The 21,898-nt window shown below is 35.5% G+C and overlaps 1 protein-coding gene across 1 annotated transcript in view; it reads left to right on the top strand.

Annotated features, from left to right (window-relative positions):
- Positions 1 to 21,898, top strand: part of PBX3 (PBX homeobox 3) — a 276,728-nt gene that overhangs the window by 179,321 nt on the left and 75,509 nt on the right. The window lies entirely within an intron of this gene.

Raw genomic sequence — 21,898 nt, forward strand, 5'->3', positions numbered from 1 at the left:
CTTCTGAGCTAGATGGCCACCTGTTTACCTTCAAGCCTTTAAAACCCATGATGATATATCTTTTGATTGTGGGGCACTATCAGCTTTCTTCACCACATTTGCTTATGTACCTGATTTGTCTTCAGCAATTGTGTCGTCAGGGATGCCAGTTTAATAGAACAAAGGAGCAAAGTATTCTTGCATTGAGGGAGTATTTGAGTGGAGACTCAGTGTCCACCTGCTACCTTAATACTAAACGTATGCATATATGCACATAGATCTATTTCCCTATCTTCACATATAAACATATTTACATATGTACATGCCTTTATTTAGACCCCTATAAATGCCCATTTGCCTCCTAGTTCTTTCCTATGTTTCCTTTTACTTTCCTCTTGTCCCACTATCATCCTCCGCCTTCATTTGGGTTTCAGTAATTCCTCTCAGTTACATTACCCTTGGTCCCACCCACCCTACCAGGCCTCCTACACCCTCCTCACCTCCAATTTGGATCACTTGTTCCCTTGTCCCTGGGTTTGTTAACACCACTTCCTTTCCCCCCAACTTCCCCCTCTTCCAAGTCCCTCCGGAACTGTCCTTCCCATTTGTTTCTCCTCCAGATTGTTCATCCAGCCTATTTTATTTAGACAGACCTGTGGAGATAGTAGCAGAGGCATGCTGTTTTTTCCAAAAACTGGCACACTGAGATGGCTGTGTGAGCAAGTGCCTTGCCAAGGTGGCAAAGCCAGTCCCCTGTGTGTCACAAATCGGGCCTTTTTGGTTGCACACTGTTGTGCAATCTGTTCAGAACCAATAATAAATAGAAAGCTTGATTCAATAATCTGACCTGGTGGGATGAATTCGAAATGCACTATCGCCTTCACATCAAAAAATCAAACAAATGAACATTGGTTTTGTGGGGGCGGGGTATCCCCTCATATATAACAACGCTGACCTTATTTTGTCGGGCACTATATTTGAGCATTTTGCACTAATCTGTACAATAAGCTGGTATAGAAGCCAGAATTTCAACCCAAACCCATACCTTCTGATTCTATAGCCTCTTTATGGTAAAGAAATCTTTTAGATTGAGTTGATCTCATCATTATGTAAAAAGGTGATTTTTCCATATGTAAAAAGGTGATTTTTCCATCAGTGAAGATGGCAGAAGGAAATTTACCAACTTTGGTCTTCTTACAAATAGGTCTTGTTTCCTGTTGCTTAGAAAGGGAGTCAGGAGCAATTACTGATATGTAAATTTTCTATATTTGACCTAAATCTGCATGTCTTTGGGAAAGAAAATTCAATAATCTAAAAGAAATAATGTTTCTCAGGGAATTTCTGTAGTATTTTTATAACTTTATTTGTTCTAAATTATAAATTATAGTTGTATCTTCAGTTGCACTGCTTCATTAAATAGATGGAAATATAACCTTTCCTTAATAATTACTTTTTATTATGATTTACAAAATTATTATTACTATATTTAAACCATAATCTAAATATTTCTGGCCTCTTTAAATGAGTATGGACTCCATTCTTATAGCCCCTAAGGGGCTTTCAGTAATAAGAGCTGATATGATTCTTTCCCCTAAAATATTTCTTTTTTCAAAAGATCCCAAAGCACCTTATAAATGGGAGTATAATGTCACCTATCTGGAGCACTAAACTCATTAATACAGGTGTGTTGTAATATAACTAAGGATGAAAATGATCATACATTTACCGTTAAAAATTGAATTATAGATCAACTTCTGATATAAGAGCTGGCATTTTTGCGGTGGCACCCACTAATCTTGGTGCCCTAGAGTCCAGATTTTAAAGGGCCACAGAGAGAAAACCAGAAGTTTTCACATGAAGCTAGAACCCTTAAAAGTTGAGTACAATTACAGGGTGAACTTGCTCCTACCACTAAATGGACATTGTCTGGGACTACCTAGTCACAAGCCTACATTCACTTGATTTGGATATGTAATTCCTGGATCAAACTTTAGTTTGAAGCGAGTTGCTAGTGCTCCTGGTTATCTGTAAAAGGTATATAAAGTTTCTGGAGCAAAGTAAACATGGCACATCATTTATACAAAGGGCTATGGCTTTACATTAAGAAAGAATGAATTTTTTTAAATCAAAATTATAAAAAAGTTACCATGATTAAATATAAGTTGAAGCATCTAATTATAGAATTAAATTCTCAGAGCTTGAAAATAGTAGTTAAGTAATTAAGAAATGGAAGTATGATGAACACAATATAAGATCCATTAAAATTAACAAGGCAGGTGTAAAAATTTTTAAGAATCTTAAATCTCTTTTAAGATTAGATCTATTGAGGTAGGAGGTAGATATGAAGAAATTACTCAGAGTTCAGGACAGAGAATAGGTAGAAATTTCCCCCAAATAATTAAGAGATAGGGAATATACAGTAAAAACAACCATTTAATGTTTACTTTTTAACTCCAGAAGAAAAGAGAAGAGAGGTTGGAAAAGAGGTATTATTTAATGTTATATTAACAGATTTTTTCAGAATTCACAAAATTCTGATTCAGACAGCCCAGTGAATTCTACCTAGGATAAATAGAAAGGCATCTTCTCTAAGGCATACTACATGGGAATTATTAAATCCTAAAAAGAAAAAGTCTTGCATCAACCAGAGAAAAAAGGAGCAATGAATAAACAGATAACCTGGTTTTGCAAGAAGAGCAATTGAAAGTATAAAAAATAAAATAAACCTCAAAGTACTGAAAGGTAACTAGGTGCTACTGAGTTGATTCTGACCCTGTCTGACAGAAGAACTGAAGTGTTTCCCCAGCAGAAGTGCTGGTAGAGTTCACCTGCAGACCTTTTGAATAGCAGCAGAGAGCGTAACTTTTACACTACCTGGGTATCTTATCTATAGAAAATATCTGGTGGATGGACAAAATAAAAACGTTTCTTAACAGTATCTTAAAAGAGTTTAATACTAACAAACTTTTGCTAAAATAATTTTTTAAAAATCACTTTATTGGGGGCTCCTCCAACTCTTATCGCAGTCCATACATACATCAATCGTATAAAGCACATTTGTACATTTGTTACTCTCATCATTCTCAAAACATTTGCTCTCCACGTAAGCCCCTAGCATCTCCCTTCCTGCTCCACTCTCCCTCATGAACCCTCGATAATTTATAAGTTATTATTTTGTCATATCTTGCACTGTTCGACGTCTCCCTTCACCCACTTTTCTGTTGTCCGTCCCTCTGGAAGGAGGTTATATATGTAGATGCTTATAATCGGTTCCCCCTCTCTACCCCAGCCTCCGTCTACCCTGCTGTTATTGCCACTCTCACCACTGGTCCTGTAGGGCTCATCCGTCCTGGATTCCCTGTGTTTCCAGTTCCTATCTGTACCAGTGTACATCCTCTGGTCTAGCCAGATTTGTAAGGTAGAATTGGATCATGATAGTGGGTATGGGGGAGGAAGCATTTAGGAACTAGAGGAAAGTAGTATGTTTCATCGTTGTTACACTGCACCTTGACTGGCTCGTCTCCTCCCTGCAACCCTTCCGTAAAGGAATGACCAGTTGCCTACAGATGGGCTTTGGGTCCCCACTCCGCACTCCCCCTGATTCACAATGATATGATTTTTTTTCCTTTGATGTCTGATGCCTCATCTCTTCGACACCTTGTGATCACACAGGCTGGTATGCTTCTTCCAGGTGGGCTTTGTTGCTTTTGAGCTAAATGGCTGCTTGTTTACCTTCAAGCCTTTAAGACCCCAGACGCTGTATCTTTGATAGCTGATGTATGTCAAGAAGAAAAATAGTTCTCAGAAGCAAGATCTGAGAAGAAGAAATAATGAGACTAGAATATGAGCATTTTGGATAATTGTAATAAGTAATTGTGTAAAAATACTATCTAATTTGTGAGCATTAAAAATCAAGATAACTTAAATGTTGGTTATAAAGTGGGTGGTGTTAACATAGAAAGACCCTTTTACTGGACATAATTCTGGGTGATATAAATGGGTTGCTCTTCACTACTAACTGTAAGGTTGGAGCTTTGAATCCTAGTAGCATCTCAGAAGAAAATCTTGATAATATATTTTTGTAAGATCATTGTCTTTGCGTCGTACAGGGGAAGATACGACAAAATACCCATTTATAAACTATCAAGGGCTCATGCGGGAGGGGGGAGTGGGGAGGGAGGGGAAAATGACCTAATGTCGGGGATTTAAATGGAGAGAAAATGTTTTGAGAAACGATGTACAAATGCGCTTTACACAGTTGATGTGTGTATGGATTGGGATAACAGTTGTATGAGCCCCTAATAAAATGTTAAAAAAAAAAAAATCATTGTCTTTGGAAACCCTGCGAAATGTGGTTTTACTCTGGGTAGGAATCTATTTGGTGGATTTTAGTTTATTATCTGGACAAAGATAAAGATTTTGATTAACAAGGAAATAAAATTTGAGACTATAGTAAGATTAGTTTACACATCCACCAAATTGGCAAGAGTTACCAATACCAATTAATTTGTTAACAGTTCTGTTGACATATAAATTCATATACTATACAATTCAGTGGTTTAAACATATTAAAAAAAGTTGTACAATCGCCACCACAATTTTAGAACATTTTCTTTATTATACTCATTATTAGCTTCCCATTTCCCCCCAACTTCCTCAGTCAAAAAACTAGTAATCCAGTTACTGTTTCTATAGATTTACCTATGCTGGATTTCAAATAGAGAAAAAATATATACACAATCTTTCTTCCTAACAATAACAAAATGAAACACAAAAAGTACCTCAATCCAAAAGAAAGCAGAAAATAATAAAAACTAGAATAAATTTAAACTGATAAATGATGAAACATTAAGTAGGAAAACAAATGATAAGATGTTGAATTTTAATTTAACTACACCAGGTTTGAGCCACTTTCCAGTGCACTCTGAGCGTAAGTTTTTTCACATTCACTGTTAATGATCAGAGGGTACACCTGATGCTGAATCCAGGTGGGGACCCTGCAAATGGATTTTGGGCTTTCAATGTCATCCATATCCTTCTACAAACCTGGTGCTCAAAAATTTAAGCTCTAGTACAATTCCTTTCTCCAGTCTTGGATTTTATTATTTATAATCCTTGAATTACACAGGTTGGTGTGCTTTCTCTGGGTGGATCCAACTGACACCTCAATTTAGATGACTGTTCATTTTAAGACATGCCTTTATTAAAACCTCAGTTTTTGTGTTTTTCTGATAGACACCATCTGATTTCTTTTAAATTTTTTATTTTATTTTTCTTCATCTGATTTCTTTACCAAAATTATAGCACCCATATCTTCAGTGATTTCTTCATGAGAGAAGGTATATTACCAATTTTTGATGTGGATATGGAGCAACAGGAAATTTTATTCATTGCTATGTAAGTTGGTATCATTTTAGAAAATATGATGATAAGTCAAAACCTTTAGTAAGCAAAAATACAAAAGTGTAAAGCTATTGTTCCTTAATATTGTTCCTCCATTAGATCCACACACTTTTAAAGATGTTGCTTCCATAGCTCTAACCCAGGAAGAAATCTATGCTGCTTGATTTACACCATGTTAAAATTACAGTTTCGGCATTGGTGAAGGGATTAAATTGAGTTCTTTTTTCAATGCTCTTTAAATTGGGAGAACAAAAAGAATTCTGAAGTAGGGGCAGCAAGACCAGGATTTTAGGGTGGCTGAGATAAGTTTTCCCAACAAAATTATTGTAAGACATCCTTTGCTACCATCATAAAGTATAAAAGTGCATTGTTGATGGGGAAAAAAAATTCCCTGATGAGATTTTCTTGACTTTTTTCTTCACCAATGCGGTTTTTCATTGTTTAAAACTTCTTCCTAATGAGCTCCTTTGATTGTCCTGTCATTGGAGAAAATTTATTGAGATTATCCATTTAGAATCCCAGAACAATCACCATAACCACCTGAGCTAATTGATGTGCTCTGAATTTAACTGACTCAGCAGATTCAATTGGTAGCACTATTTTGAGTGAGTCTGACTTTCTGAATCATACTGGTAAATCCTAGACTTGCCTTGATTATAATTCATTCCAAAAACCATCTTCATTAGTTTTGATTTTACTAAAGACTGGCATAAAGATCAGCTCTTTGAAGTAGATAATTAAAAAGAAATCATTGTATCGGGATCTCATACAACTCTTATCACAATCCATACATCCATCCATTGTGTCAAGCACATTTGTACATTTGCTGCCATCATCATTCTCAAAACATTTGCTTTCTACTTGAGCCCTTGGTATCAGCTCCTCATTTTTTACCTCCCTCCCCGCTCTCCCCTCCCCGCTCTCCCCTCCCTGATGAACCCTTGATAATTTATAAATTATTGTTATTTTCGTCATGTCTTATACTATCTGATATCTCCCTTCACACACTTTTCTGTTGTCTGTCCCCCAGAGAGGGTGTGATATGTAGATCCTTGTAATGGGTTCCCCCTTTCTATGCCACCTTCCCTCCACCCTCCTGGTGAGGTAGTTAATTTTGAGCATCAATTTTGTTCCTTTGAAGTCAGTATTGTTGTTTGAAATAAAAAAATGCTGAAGTACGTGAGATTCATCATTAGTAGCTGCCATATCAGTAAAAATTCTATAATTTTCTTACACTAGTTTCTGGACGTCAGCCACAGTTTCTTCATTCATTTAAGTTTGACAGTCTTTTTCTCTTTGTTCATCATTGAGTTCCTCCTAACCTTTCTTAAAACATTTAAACCACCTAAAAGTTGTTTTTTATGTGGGGCAACATTCTTTTGTTAACTTACTGCAATGCTTCTGTGATTTAGGCAGCTGTCCACTTGAGTTTTGTTAAATATTTGATACTTACCTTAATTTGAAATAATGTTTTCTTCCTTTGGCAGAAAAGAGATCTTTTTTTCAGGTACTCTAACTAGACTAAATGTTTTGTTTGGAATAAAACGGCATGTATGAACTAGATTCCCAGAAACAATTCTTTTTAGTTTATCCGCATAGTTTGTGATTACCTAGTAAAATTGAAGGATTTTATACCTTACAAAAGGAGCCCTTGTGGCATATGTATTGGGCTAATATCCATAAGGTAAGTAATTCAAAACCACCAGATGCTCCTGCTGAAAAAAACAAAAGGAAACTTAACCACTCCTGTAGAGTTGCAGTCTCAGAAACCCACAGGAGCAGTTCTATAGGGTTGCTATGAATCAGAATTGACTTGATGGCAGTGAGTTTGAGTTTTGAGTTTGATATCCCACAGCCTTGTAACCACATCTTTTACATATAAAACCTTGAGAACCTCACACGTGCACAATATGGTTTGAAGTTTGTTTAAAGCATCATCGTCAGTAGTTAATTAAAAACTGAAAACCCAAAAAGTCCATCAATAATTAAACAGATAAGTAAATTGGAAGTTATGCTAAGAATGATAAACCACACAGCATATGAATATAAACAATTATTGCTGTATTTTAAAACATATAATCACAAGTATATCCTTGAATGAAAGAAAGAAAACTGAAATGTGTAACAATCCCATTTATATGAACTTCAAAAACATGAAAAATGAAACTATATTGTTAGTGTATGTGCACAGTAATGTTATTTTAAGAATAAATACCCCGTAAAGTACCCAGCCCTCTTAAACAAAGTGAGGATTTTTCATAGAATTTAAGATTTTAATTACTCTAAGTACCATAAATAGCATGCCACATAAATAATTTACACACATATACATGATGGAAATATGATGAAATTGTATTTATAGTTCTGGCTTAGTAGGCCCATACACATATTGTTTATTTCTCATGACATTTGTATAAGTGAATTTTGGCCTCATTCAGTAGTTCCTATTACCTTTGATTATATTTATATAAAAAGGGTATAAGTTGTGATCAAGAAATGATGGCTTGAGTTCTGTAGCAACTGAAATCCACTGCCATCCCTCAATTACAATGAACGATTACAGCACATAGCTCTGCCTTACTTCTACACAGCAGTTGGTGAGTTTGGACTGCTAACCAACACCTGACAGTGCCCAGAGCTCCCCAGTATTTAGAAAATAGGCTATTGAAACTGTGTTTTCTTTGGGGCAGTTAGTTCATAGCTGGACCTAAGAGGGGTAGGTCCATGTAGCTTCTCCTTGGGGATGTCTTGTAGGAAGTCAATCTTGCAAGCTGAAGCAGGGAACTGCTAAGGCAGCTGCACCCGGTACAACCTGGGTTATTGTGTGCCCAGGAACATTGCTTATGGAGATGGGCAAAGTCTTGTGTGGAAACCATTGCCTATACACATCTGGGGTCTTTGTTGTTGGTCCTACATGAAGCTCAGCTGCAGGATGGTATGGGTACGTTCTGCCCTGACCCTGCAGGACTCCCAAATACAAGTCAGACCCATCTCATCTGAGTGAGGGACAAACATCTCTTCTGTGCCTGTGGCTCTCACTCCCTTATGGGCAGGAAATTCAATGGCAAGAGGTAGTAGCTGGCCAGCTAGATGGTGGGGCAGAATACATCTCGTGGTATGCCAAATATGCTTGCCCTGAGTGGCCTCTTTAGTCCTAGGTATACATACCCGCACACCTCCCTGGGGAAGACTGTTCCCATGAGCAGATCATGGAAAGATTCCTGCTGGAAGAGATGGGCTTTAGAAATCAGTGGCTGACTAGTACAGATTTGTTGCTGGGAGTCAAATCGCTGTAGTAACAAGCACTGAGACAAAGACCTAACATTAAATCTGTTGGACTTTAAAACATTTGAAATGGAATTCAGCAGTTATATTAAAAATATTGGTAAAATATTGCTTATGAAAATAATGCTCAGGGGTATTATGCCACGTGCAAAAACTTAAAATGCACCCATTATTTGTGTAAAAATGCTGTGGCATCTAGTACGGTAGCCACTGACCACATAAATCTATTGAGTACTTGAAATTTGATTAATCCTAGTGAGAATGTGTTATTTTTGACATTAGAACATGCCCTCAAATTTGTTCCAACTCATAGAGACCCTATGTGCAATAGAACAAACCACTTCCCGGTCCTGTGTCACCTTCGTAACTTATGATAAATTATGCTCGTTACCGCAGCTACTGTGTCTGTCCATCTCATAGAGCATCTTCCTCTGCTTTGATGATCCTCTACTTTACCAAGCATGATGTCCTTTTTCAGTGACTAGCACATTCTGATAGCATGCCCCCAAAGTACATGAGATTATGTCTCACCATCCTCTCTTTTAAGGAATGTTCTGCCTGTACTTAATGCTAGACAGGTTTACATGTTTTCCAGTAGTCTGTGTTGTTGGGTGCTGTTGTGTCAGGTCTGTTATATTGTTATTGTTGTGTTGTAGCCATTATGTCAGTCTATCTCGTTAAGAATCTTCTATTTTTTTTTTCTTTTGAGCTCCCTGTACTCTACTAAGCGAAATGTTCTTTACCAGCAATCGGTCCTTCCTGATACCATGTCTTATGCATGTGAGACAAAGCCTCACCATTCTCACATCTAAATAGCATTCTGACTACTTCTATTCACGTATTTGTTTATACTAGCAGTTCATACTAATGTCAATATTTTTTTGCCTATACTGTAAATCAAATGTATGAGTCTTCTCTTGTCTTCCTTTTACATTGCCCAACTTTTGCATGAATATGAGGCTATTGAAAAATGCCATAAAAAAAAGAAAAATACCATGGCTTGGGTCCAGCTCACCTTATTCCTCAAAGTAACATCTGTTTTCTTTAATATTTTAAAGAGGTCTTGTGCAGTAGATTTGCCCAATGCAGCATGTGGTTTGATTTTGTGAGGCTTGCTTCGATTGGAATTAATTGTGGATCCCAATAAAATGAAACCCTTGACAACATCAATCTTTTCTCTCTTTAGTTTCATGTTGCTTACTGGCTAAGCTGTGAGGATTTTGTTTCATGTTGAGGTATAATCTATACTGAAGACTTATTCTGATCTTTGTCAGTAAGTGCCTCAAGTCCTCTTGACTTTTCAGCAAGCAAATTTGTGTCATCTGCATGTTACCAGCATTAAGGAGTGTTCCTCTAATCCTGGTGCTTTATTTTTTTCATGCAGTCAAGCTTCTCTGACTATTTACTCAGCATACAATTTGAATAAGTATGGTGAAAGCATGCACATCTTTAATCCTTTTAAATGCAGTAGCCCTGGTGGCACTGTTGGATAACTGTAGGATTCTGAAAAAACACAAGGTCAGTGTTGTTAATTACTCTTTGTGTGCGCATGTCTGTCTCTAGTAAGATTATAAAAAGTCTGTGGGCAGAAACAATGTCATACACATCTCTGTCCCTGAGAGACTTGAGCCACAGGTCTTATATGATTGGCATGTCGGAAAGTCTTAGTTAACATTTGTTGAATGTACATGGGGACTTTATAAACCAATAATTCAGAGTCCTTCCAAATTATCCATGGAATATTATTTTCTGGTTCTAAAGAAAACTTTCCCCAGATTCTTGCCATATCTGTTTTTTGTAGGATTGTAGTTTCAGCTGAATATGGCTTTCTAGTATTTTGTCTAAGGCTGTAGCAAGGCTAATTTCCTAGTCATTGTTGTTTGTTTTCCCATATGAGATGGTATTTGCTCCTTAGTGTGTACATCAAGGAGCTATGCAAATGTTTAGAATCATAGAGAAATTAAATTATATTTAAGTGTAATCTATAAAGTCTCTCCTTAGTTTTCTCTACTAATGTTTTTCTTTTATCTTTTATAGCTCTTCTGCTTTAAATATGGAATCTTAATTTCTTCCCATCTTACACATCATATTCCATAACATTTCTAGGATCTGGGCATATATCTCCATTTCCACATCATAATCTTACCATCATTGTTGAAGATTTCCTGAGTAGTACAGTTAAGACCTTGACTACTAGCTGAAAAGTTATCTGTTTGAACCCACCCAGAGGTGTCTTGAGAGACAGGCCTGGCCATGGCTTTAGAAAGATAGTAACAGTGAAAACCCTACGGAGCAGCTCTACTACACACTTGAAGTTGCCTGAGTTGGAATTCATTGAACAGTAACAAACAACAGCATTTTCATCATTGCTATAATCTACTGTTATCAAGAACAACAGATATTGAGCACTTAGCATATGCATGAAATGAACCTGGGAGCAGAACAATTTATTGTCTTCCCAGATTCCCACTCAACTTTATTAAATGTGAAGATGACTCTTCCGCGTTTGCCTCTTTTCCAGTGGTGCTTCTGTTAGTAGGATGTCCGTCTTCCTTTGAGTTCATTATACTCAACTGCAGTTGACTGGTTAGCAGCTTTCTATACCATTCAGTGGTGATGGCTATTTGTTGGTAGTGGAATGAGGGGGAAAAAAAAGCAAGCAAGATAAAGTGGACAACCATTGGAACTCTACTGATTTGGCCTCCATTGTTGCAAATTGTTTGTGATTTGTGAAAATGGAAACTCTTTTATCAATGGTTGACTATCATCAGTTCCTTTTTCTGGAGAGAAGTCATTAGTTAATGCAGCTCAAGGATTTGTCTGAGAAGAGAACTACATCAGTTAGAATGCTAATTCACTCAACTGGCAGCAAGCACAGTGAAATGACAGCTTGGAGGGGGGTAAGAGGAGTGTCTGAAAATGGCAGCAGATTGGTATTTCGAAAGGGGAGGGAAATTTCATAATGATGAGTAAGAAAGATGACATTTGGTGTTCACATTTAACTTGCATTGGATGTCCATATAAGGGTCAGTATGCATAACCTCTCTTGATTAGGCCTCTGGCTGCCCAGCAGCTGACTGAGTGTATACCCTTCAGACTGTAACCAAAAGAAAGGCCTGGATAATTAGGCCAAGTTGAACTGCAGGAGGTAGCCAGCCTCTCTGCTGCCTTTTGTATATTCATGACCCAGCTTGATTGATGGAAGGACAGTGTTTGGTGACACTGTCATTTGCAAGTTGAAAGGTAGACTACAGGCTGGAGCCAAGATCAGATGTGCTTTAAAGAGTCTTACAATAAACTCATTTGGATGCTGATGATGTTCACATATGCATTTCTTTGTTTCTTACTGTTTCTCAGGACATCTGTTAATTTGTAGAAATTAGCTTGGTGGTTTTCAGTTAAAACCTCACACTAAGTTACAGCATAGTTTTGTTTTAAAAAGTTGTACAACGTTGATAGCACTCTATGTGTGATGTGGGTCTCGGATGTTTTAATGTAAACTTTTAAATTATTTTTGTCGAGTTCAAAATATTTTTTTGAATTGATATAAATCACTAGAAGCAAACAGACTTAAGGTCTTTTATTTATTCTGATACTGTTTCTGTTTTCTGAGAGGATGGTTAATTTCAGATTTGTGGCAAGTACTAAAAGAAGCTAAAATCTTGAAATGGAAACATGAAGTTGGTCTAAGGAACTTCTTTAAATAGTAGAATTTAAAAATAAAGAATACCATATTCTGTTGATTAAAAAGAACATGAAAAGGGGACGGAAAAGTTTTCTGAGAAGTATTTTTGATGTTCCTTTATAATCAGTATTAACTATTACTTAAACATCTAATGTGATAAATACCACTTAGAAATGAACACTAGTTATTCCTATTTTATTTTTTCTGTATCTTTATTATTACATGGATGCTTTTAGAAGACAAGAATTATTTTGACACAGTTAAATGATTACCTGAAAACCAGGAATACTTTCTCTGAAAAATCCTCACATATATGGTTTACATGTGGATGTTATCTAACTTCTATTACCTTTAAAGACAATTTATGTAAAAGCTCTTCATAAGTTTAAAGTGCTATGTAAATGATAATAATGGTACTAGTCGTTATTAATAACTAATTACAGGTAGTTGTAATAGATGAAAGAGTTGTAGCAGGTGCAGTCATCCTCCCATTACATTTTAGTCATCTAAATGTGGTTGATCAGGTATGAAACTTTTTTTTATAAAAGCAAAAAGGCAAAGACTTTACCAGCCTTTTCAGTTTTTCTCCATATTAATTATCTGATTATGCTCCTCCCCACCAGATGTTAGAAAAAGAAATGCTTCCAACTGACAGTAATGTTTTTGTAAAGAAGGTTCTGGAGGGTGTCAATGAACACACTCTATGATCACTACAGAAATCATGCACATTTCTTCTAAATTTATTTCAGTGTTAACTGACATTTAAGAATCATGTCTGAAATCTAGTATCCTAAATCTGCCTGTAAAGTATTCAGGAAATCTTTTTGCTGTCATTTGTGGTAATTATTTCTAAATCAAACAATTACCTTTTAGCAGTGCAAGTATTAATATATCCAAATTGCTATTGAAAAATAGAATTTTCTCACTTAAATCACATTACGTGGTCTTCTAAATACTGAATTTTCTTTTAGATTTTTCTTACTAGAGATTAAAAGCAAGGTGCATGTTTTCCTGAGAAAGAACCTGTCTTACAAAACAGAAACCGTTCAAGAAATTTTCAAGAGAGCTGTGCCTTCTTGAACTGAATTGTCTATTTTCCTGACATAGAGCAATATTCTTAATGTGTTCTTCTCATCAATTCTTTTTAAAAGCTTAAGTGTGTCACTGTGTCAGGAGATTCTGAGTTTTTCCCGTGATAAGATAAACTTGACACTTGTTCCATGAAGGCATCTTCTCCCTGCGTATCAGCTCTTCAATTTATGGCTGTGCTTCGAAATTTGTGCCTGTGACTCTCATCTTTGTATTTACTCCAATTAACACATAAACTCTAATTAGCCAGATCAAGGGACTTGGGAGCCCATAAATGAAAAGTGACATGGCAGAGCTTGGCAGCTGGCATAAAGGCAAGGTGACAAAAATAGGCAAGTATCAATTAGATGACATTGATGGTAAAGCTGTGTGTTGGGATGGTAGATTTTAACGGCTCTTTTTGCCACTGGCTGTTGACTCCAGGATCTGGGTATTGGAATCCGTTGGTAAAATGACAGCTAAGTTAAAAGTATTGAACTTTAAGTAAATGGAAAATAATAATAAGTATTGAACTTTAAGTAAATGGAAAATAATAATAACTATACATTTTAATTCTTCAATTTTATATCATTGTCTCTGGCATGTAATTATATATTTCTTTTTAAAAAATTATTTTATTGGGGGCTCATACAATTCTTATCACAATCCATCCATCCATCCATTGTGTCAAGCACATCTGTACATTTGTTGCCCTCATCATTCTCACTGATTATACATTTCTACCAAAATAAATTTTTTTCCAGTTTTTAATTGATTTTTCATTTTTGGGGGTTTTCTTTATGTTTTGTTTTTATTTCAATAAGACAGTAAGAGTCTAGAATTTATATCCTCCTACTTGAATATTTTAGGGAGAGAGGTGTCCAAATGGATTTGCGAAGATCCATTATCATCATCAAATATTGACTAATTCAAAACTGCACTATTCTGGGCTGCATACATAAGTAGGCATTGAAGAAATTTACAACTTTGTAAACATTATTCCAATTTTAGAAATCTAGTGCTGTAGAAAAAAATGTGTCTCTGGAGGAATGTTATTAGGCATTTTGCATTCTTTATTGTATATACTCATGCATAAGCCGAGTTTTTCAGCACATTTTTAATGCAAAATTTGTGGTAAAATTAGGTGCTACAGCTGATATTTGAGTCAACTTATACTTGAGTATATACAGTACTTGAAGGGGTAAGAGAAGTTAAATACTAAACTTGGGCTATATCCTCAGCTGTGTAGTCTGTAACATTGGTTCTATTCTTTAAGTGAATACCTGGATATTGGTACAGAAAATTCTGGAGGATATTGGAAACACTCCAAGATCACTACAGAAATCACGTGGAACTAAAGAATTATATTTTTCTCAATTAAGAAAGTTTAGTTAAAATATAACTTGAATATATATTGATTGCATATTAGGCAAACACCAAACTCCTCATAATGACACCTTATAAGACAGTAGAAGTTTTCCAAAGGTTTCTGGAGCTATAAATCTTTGTGAAAGCAGATTGCCACATCTTTCTGTTGCAGAGCAGTTTGAAATTGGAATTTTTGGTTGACCGCTGAGGACTTTAGACACGGTAAAATCTGGGCTCCTATAAGGCAGTGAAGGCTACATGTTTAGTTTCTGGGTGTTTTTGTTTTTGCTTTGGATAACTTATGGCTCTGTAAGCTTAATTGATAGTTGTTTGAATATTGATATGATCTCTAGTTACAATTCAGTGTATTTTCAACTTAGGTTTTAAAACTGGGAATTTATTTTAGTTATGTATTCCATTTTGAGTACAACAGAAAGTGAAGAAAGGGCTCTTAAATGATATATTTGAAAAGTCATTCTTCTAGAGTAGTCTTTGAAGCATTAGAAATCTGCCAGAAGGTCCATTAACATAAATGTTTAACTCTGACACACATGTACTGAAGTGAAAATGTTTCGTGCATTAATTTGCCGCAAAAGACACTGACAATTAGAACAACATTCTGCCTACTTAGACTTAAATTTCCTAGGGCAGTGGTAATACATAGTGTTGATATAATTTAGGCCTTTTACTTTGGTGTTAAAAGGAATTCTTGTGTTTAGAACTATTCAAACATGGTAAATTTAAATAACTAGAAAAAAGTGATAGGTACATGAATTTCTAGCTAAGGGATTCAGAAGTTCTACCAATCTAAGTCTATTAGAAATTGTTGGGAAAAAATTATTTCCTTTTTAGTTTGGCAAAGGAATGATTCCATATAATGTGTATATTTCATAATTGTAAAAACACCAGATGTTATGAAAACAGGGAACCCAGCTAATACAAAAAAATCTATATGAAGCTATTTTGTTTTCCTGACATTTTCAATCATTCTTGTCAGTCATTGGATCTATGTTTTGAGCTGGTAGCCTGCCTTATAAGGAAAAGGTGATTAAATATACGCTATAGTTTTTTTATACCAAGAAAAGAAATTGTGATTTTTAGGAAATAAAATACTGATCAATTGACGTGTGTGTGTGTGTGTGTGTGTGTGTGTGTGTGTGTGTGTGTGTGTGTTCTGTTTTTCTCTTGTGGGGAGGTGGTTCACATGCAGATCCCAGTTGCATGGTCATATATTGTAAACCACACAGAACTGTTTCAAACTGTGATGGGGAACGTAACAACTGCAAACATTCCTCCTTGAAGCAAGTGGTTGTCCTAAACTGAGCACTGTAGAATAAAAATGGAAACATAAAAATAGCAGTTGGAAAGATAAAACAGCATTTATAGTACTAATAAAACTGTTGTGGCTTCCACAGGAAAACATGCTTTGTAACCTAATGCTTACCTGAAAGGACTGTCGGGTTTCTGAGAGTTATAGCTGTTTTTGTAAGAGAAGCACAGAGATTTGCTTGAGGGCTGAGTGATAGATTCGCCTGCCTGAAGCATCCCAGTGTGTTTATACATGGCTTGTATGGCAGCTTTCATAAGACATTTACCCCATGATTTGCGATGAGCTTATGTGTGAATAATTAATGGCAATTAATCCTTAATTACAGTAATTAGGCAAGTCACAGGAAATTAAGCTGCAGCTGGAGAAGACCATGCCTGGGAAGAGAGGATTGGGGGCTGTGTGAATGTGCCATTTACTGACAGCATTACTAGGATATGCGGTGTTCAGCAGCTCTGGCATTTCTATTGGCAGCCTTGGGTGGGACAAGAGTGCGCTGTGTTAGAAGCAATCTATAGATGTCTACAAGAGTTTTAAGTTCAAGTGCCAAAATGTTGTGTTGCATATGGTGATTATCTAAGTTTATTGGTTGCCATAACTCAAATGAGTGTAATTGTTTTTGGCTTGATAACAGTGACATTAGAAAGAGGAGCTTTTATGTATTCATAGGTTCTATTGGCATGAACCGTGATGCAACTCGTAGAAACAATTTATCCAGGTTTGCAATTATGAGATAGATAGTGTAATTGTTTCTAAATTAACTAAGAAAATTTCAATCAAGAACAACAGCAGAATATGTAGTGTGTTAGTTAATTACTTTATTACTAGTTGCCTTTCCTAGTTAAGCACAGTAGTACACAGTGTACAAGAAATATTCACTGAATTGAATACACACTTCAAATGTTAAGAAAAACTGACATTTTGGAAATTTCAAATCATTGACATACAATGTGAACAAAATAGTATTTAAGAATCTACAAGGAATATTTTTAAAACAAGCAAAGCAGCCGTTCAGTAGAGAGCAGCATTCACCAGCAAATCCTGGGCAAGAGATGTTCACGGTTCCTCATTTCAGAATGCATAGCTCCTTCAATAATCATCTGTGTGGAGTTTAAAAATCATAAGGCTCTTGTATACCTAGATAACGAGCATGTAAAGGCATTATATTACTGTGGTCGTGTGCCATTGAATCAATTCTGACTCATAATAAACTTATAGGAGAGAGTAGAACTGCTTTATAAGGTTTCCTAAACTGTAATCTTTATGGGAGCAGATTACCAACTCTTTGAACTTTAAGATACAACTGGAAGTTGGGCCCACATACCCAGGTTAGGTCTCATTTTAAATTTATAGCTACAAATCTGTTACAGTCATTATACAGCTGGGGTACTGCTTGATACCAACACAGCTACTGGGAAAAGGATTCACTTGTCAGATAATCTCAATTAAATGGCATTTTTAAGAAGTCTGTGTAATTTAGTTGGAGATCTTTGTAAAAGGCTTCATCTATACTAAAAGAGAAATTTAGGTGTTTTTTTTCAGGCAATGAACACTTTTGGTTATTGAATGTCAAATATGCAGAACTTCATCTCTAAAGTGTACCTTTTTTTTCTAAGACCAATGGATGAAGTTATGTGAACATATATAGTTTATTGCCATTTGTACTTGTGGTTCACTTTAAGGAGGAAGTAAGTCACAATATCTTAATAATGGTCTTGATTTTATAAATGATTTTCCCCCTTGAAATAAGCAACACATTCATTTTAATATGTAGAATCGGTTTGCTAGCAGGGCGACAGTTTAAAAAGGCTTCCAACTGTGACACAAGTGCAACCATATTGCTTCCTATTACTCGCTAAGGTAGTTGTTTAGAAGAGAGAATGTTCTCCCTGGAAATGTTTAAAGTACTGTAATTTTATTTAGGATAATGAGGATTTATAACCATTTTTCCATATGAAAACCTGCCTTTAGATAGAGTGAAATAGATTGTTTTGGTTACTGAATGTTCTTAACGTGTGTGTGTGTGCGCGCGCGCGCAAAACATCAGTGTCTGTGTCTAACAGCAGTAAGAAAGTGGCAATTTGGGGATTATACTGGCTTATACTATATGTTGGCCTATGTTATATATTAAAATTCTAAGCAATACAGTTTGACTTTGACCTATTTGTTTATGTGTTTTTTGCATGTGGGGTTTCTCTATATTGATATACAGCTGAGTAGAATGTGTTTTTTTTAATATATGTTTTAATTCTGAGTATTCTTAGGGTCTTGAATCTTTCTAATATTGTTCATATAAGTTGTACTAGAGGAAGTTAATTTTGAGTGATGGCCTATTATATTTCAAGTGCAAGGGGAGAGAGAGTTGTGATAGAAAAGTTTCAGGATCTATGTGTTTAACATTAAGAATGGGATTAATTTAATGTGTATTATTTTTAAAATCTAGTAAATGTAAATATGCTGTATTGTTAATGCTACATTCAATAGTACTGTCTGAAAACCCACTGTGGAATGGTTTGTTGAGGCCTCTGCCTCTTCTATGGGAGGGGGAAGAAAGGAACTGAGCAGTTAGAGATTTTTATCAGGTTTTTATCTCCTCACTGAAAATCTTAGTTCTCAAAACATTTCTAATTTCCCTTATTTGAAGGTTCAAACAGTTTCAAATTACTGCCCATGGATTGTTCTTGACATCCAGAATGGTAAATTTGAGCTGTGGAAATGCTGGAATGTGTTTTTGTGCTTTTCCTGAACAAGGGAATTCAACGGGTAAATTATAGTCATTTACTGGGAGTGTAATTTACTGAGAGCCTTTAGGCAAATGCAGGAAAAGGGACAGTAGAACGGGAAAAACAGCATAAAAACTGTTTTGTGTATTTTTCCCCTTTTTCTCATTAAGTATTTATTCACATGAGTTTTATGAATTAATGGATGATCCTACAGTTAAGACAGATAACGTTTATTCCTTTTCACCAGTGATCAAGTACTTGAAACAGTGACTGCTATGTGAAAATTGCAATCTGAATCACATTTCTGAAATTCTCCATGTTTATTTTTGCATTCAGGTTCCTGTTTGTCCTCTTATTAAGGATTATAAAGAAACTTAGTGGTGTATCTTAAGACTGATTACAGATTTCGCTAATTTTCACTTTGCTAATGGTTCAAACAGAAAAGTCCATAATTCTGTGAGTGGAAAAATTAGTGAAAAGATTATTCATACATTGGTCCTGAAAAAAAAGCACTGTTCTATTTTTGTCATATACCATGGATGAGTGTTAATTTAAAAAGAAAATGACCCAGATCATTCAGGTTGGATGCACAGTTTAAACCAACGCAAGATTACCCAGCCATTTTATTAAAGGTTAAAGAGAAATTTTTTGAAATTGTCAACTAATTCTTTATAATATAAACATTGGTGGTAATTCTTATAAACAGTTCTGACCAATTCCTTTTATGAAAAGCAGTGTGTTCTGTAGTAATTGCTAAGCAAACAAAGCTGTGTTGCAAAGTGGTTTTGTATAGCGTATTGTAATTTGACACTTAAGTTGTGCCCTGCATTACCCTGTGTCATAATTGATGGCTAAAGAAAAGCACATGCTATGCTAATAATTTGTTAGAATAGCTTGTTAAATTGTGGTTGCCAATTTTAAATAAACTATGGAATACTTGACTGTATTTTAAGGTTTTGTAGCCTACACTTTTAAACAGTCATTTTAAAGCTTTTTTTTTTTAACTTTATGTTGCATATTCACAATTCTGTCATTGCACACAAGGGCAGCATGTTTGCCAATTTAATAGCGTACTATGAGGAACAAAATCAATGGGCTGCATGTTTCCCACCAGTATCACAAAGGACTTTTCTATTTTAGTTCATTTGTGTACTGCTCCTAAATTTGATGTCCTTTTAAAAACAGATCAACATTGGTATTTTAATATATGACATTTAATGCATAAGTTTTTAAAATGCACAAACTTCCAGAATTGGAAGGTTAATTTAGTCAAAAAGTACAGGTGAATTTATCTTATATAAACCAAACATTTGTTATATTCAACATTGTTATATTAACAGCATTTGTTAATATAGAAGTTATCAACTACAGAATGCCAATAAGAATTAGATGAGATTTGGAAGATAGATGACTGTGCATAATCAGTTTGTGAGTATTCATTTTTTTAAACACAGGAGTGTCTACTTAAATATGTGATAAGTCAGTTATGCCTAAAGAAGAAAGGGAAGCCTTAACTAGGTGCAAATGCGGGCTAAGAGACTTCTACCATGCCTCATAAAAGGAATATGTGCATTGTGACATAAAGGAAATGCTACTAAGGAGAAAATGATTTCATGTACACAGAAGGGATATTCATTTTTTTAGGAGATTAAAAAGGACTTGAATATAATACCTTTAATTTGTAATAATGGTCTTGACAGGCTGCTTCTTGTCTAAAGTAAACCTTTTGATCCGCATGCTCATTTTGATTTCTTTTATCGTGTGGTATATTGAATAGATAAAGGTGTTCTTTCCAGTTATTTTACATATACTTAATTAAACCAGTAAAGACATTCGGGTGGATTTAGTTCTCAATTATTTAATAGGCAAATACATGGAAGGTGAGTCTATGGCCTACAATTGACCCTTTTGTGTGGAGAAATTCCTCTAATGCATTCAGGATTAAGTCACTCTGTCATATAAAAGGAGGAGTGGCACACGTGTTTTTCCTGAAACAAGTACTCTCACTTGATGGCATTATTTGCGAGGCAGGCAAGAGATTTGATACCACCACCACCACCTTATTTTTTTGGTTTAACAACATACAAAACACTTTATGCAGTTGAAATTTGACATAGTCTTTCTTGTGGCAGGTCTTTTTTTGTTTTCTAATATGCTTTATTTCCTTCCCGAAATTGTGTAAAATCTAAATATTAGGGAAGTTTGAGTTTGATTACTGAACATTAAATTTTAGAATCTTAATCCAATTTAATAATTTATTTTTTCAAACTCCTTGTTCCTTTAGGTCTAAATAAATTTAAGTAACTAAGTGTGTATGTTTTAGACAGACTCTTTTTAAGTTTTTAAATCATTTTCTGGCAGGCCAATATACTAGTCTAAAAATATATGTAGCAGGGTTCATTTCTAACCTAGGCCAAACTTCCATGTAGGTTTGGGAAGTCAGTGTTTCGGCACTTTTGGAATAGACAACATATCCGATATGGAATATTTTGGATGATTATAAATATTAAATGCAAGTTATTTTAAAAGATTTACATGGAAAATGTTGTTTGTAAGTTTATTCTGTACTTTGATTTTGAAGTAGTTTCTCCCACCATAGGTTATGGAAAGAAAAATAGCTATCCATATACTACAGTGAAAGTTCTACAATATACCATAGTTTGGAGACGGAATAATAGTTATGAGGGCCTTTTTTAGAAGCTCCAGGGACGTCTCCCTCCGTTTCAGTTAGGTGTGAATTACACATGATTACTGGTGGTTTCTCCCAGTAACTCGCTGACCCGTGGCGAGATGGATCTCAGACTCTCCGGCTGTGGGTTTTCCAGGGCCGCCTGCACACGTGTAGAATTGGTGCGCGGTGCGTTGTGTGCACGTACACAGGCAAGCCTGGCACACACTCCTTACCTCAAGTCCTTAGTTTTACATAAAGATGTGCTAGAAATATCCTTCCTGGAGATTCTAGGGAGATAAATAATGGATATGTGGGGGCCCGGTCTAAGCCTGCATTTTCTGTCCTGAGTAGTTTTTTTGTTCTCAATCACCTTGATGAAACAATCTCGA

This window comes from Echinops telfairi, unplaced genomic scaffold, assembly GCF_000313985.2.
Source record: "Echinops telfairi isolate 266 unplaced genomic scaffold, ASM31398v2 ScPeMD7_22;HRSCAF=79, whole genome shotgun sequence".
Classification (NCBI taxonomy): domain Eukaryota; kingdom Metazoa; phylum Chordata; class Mammalia; order Afrosoricida; family Tenrecidae; genus Echinops; species Echinops telfairi.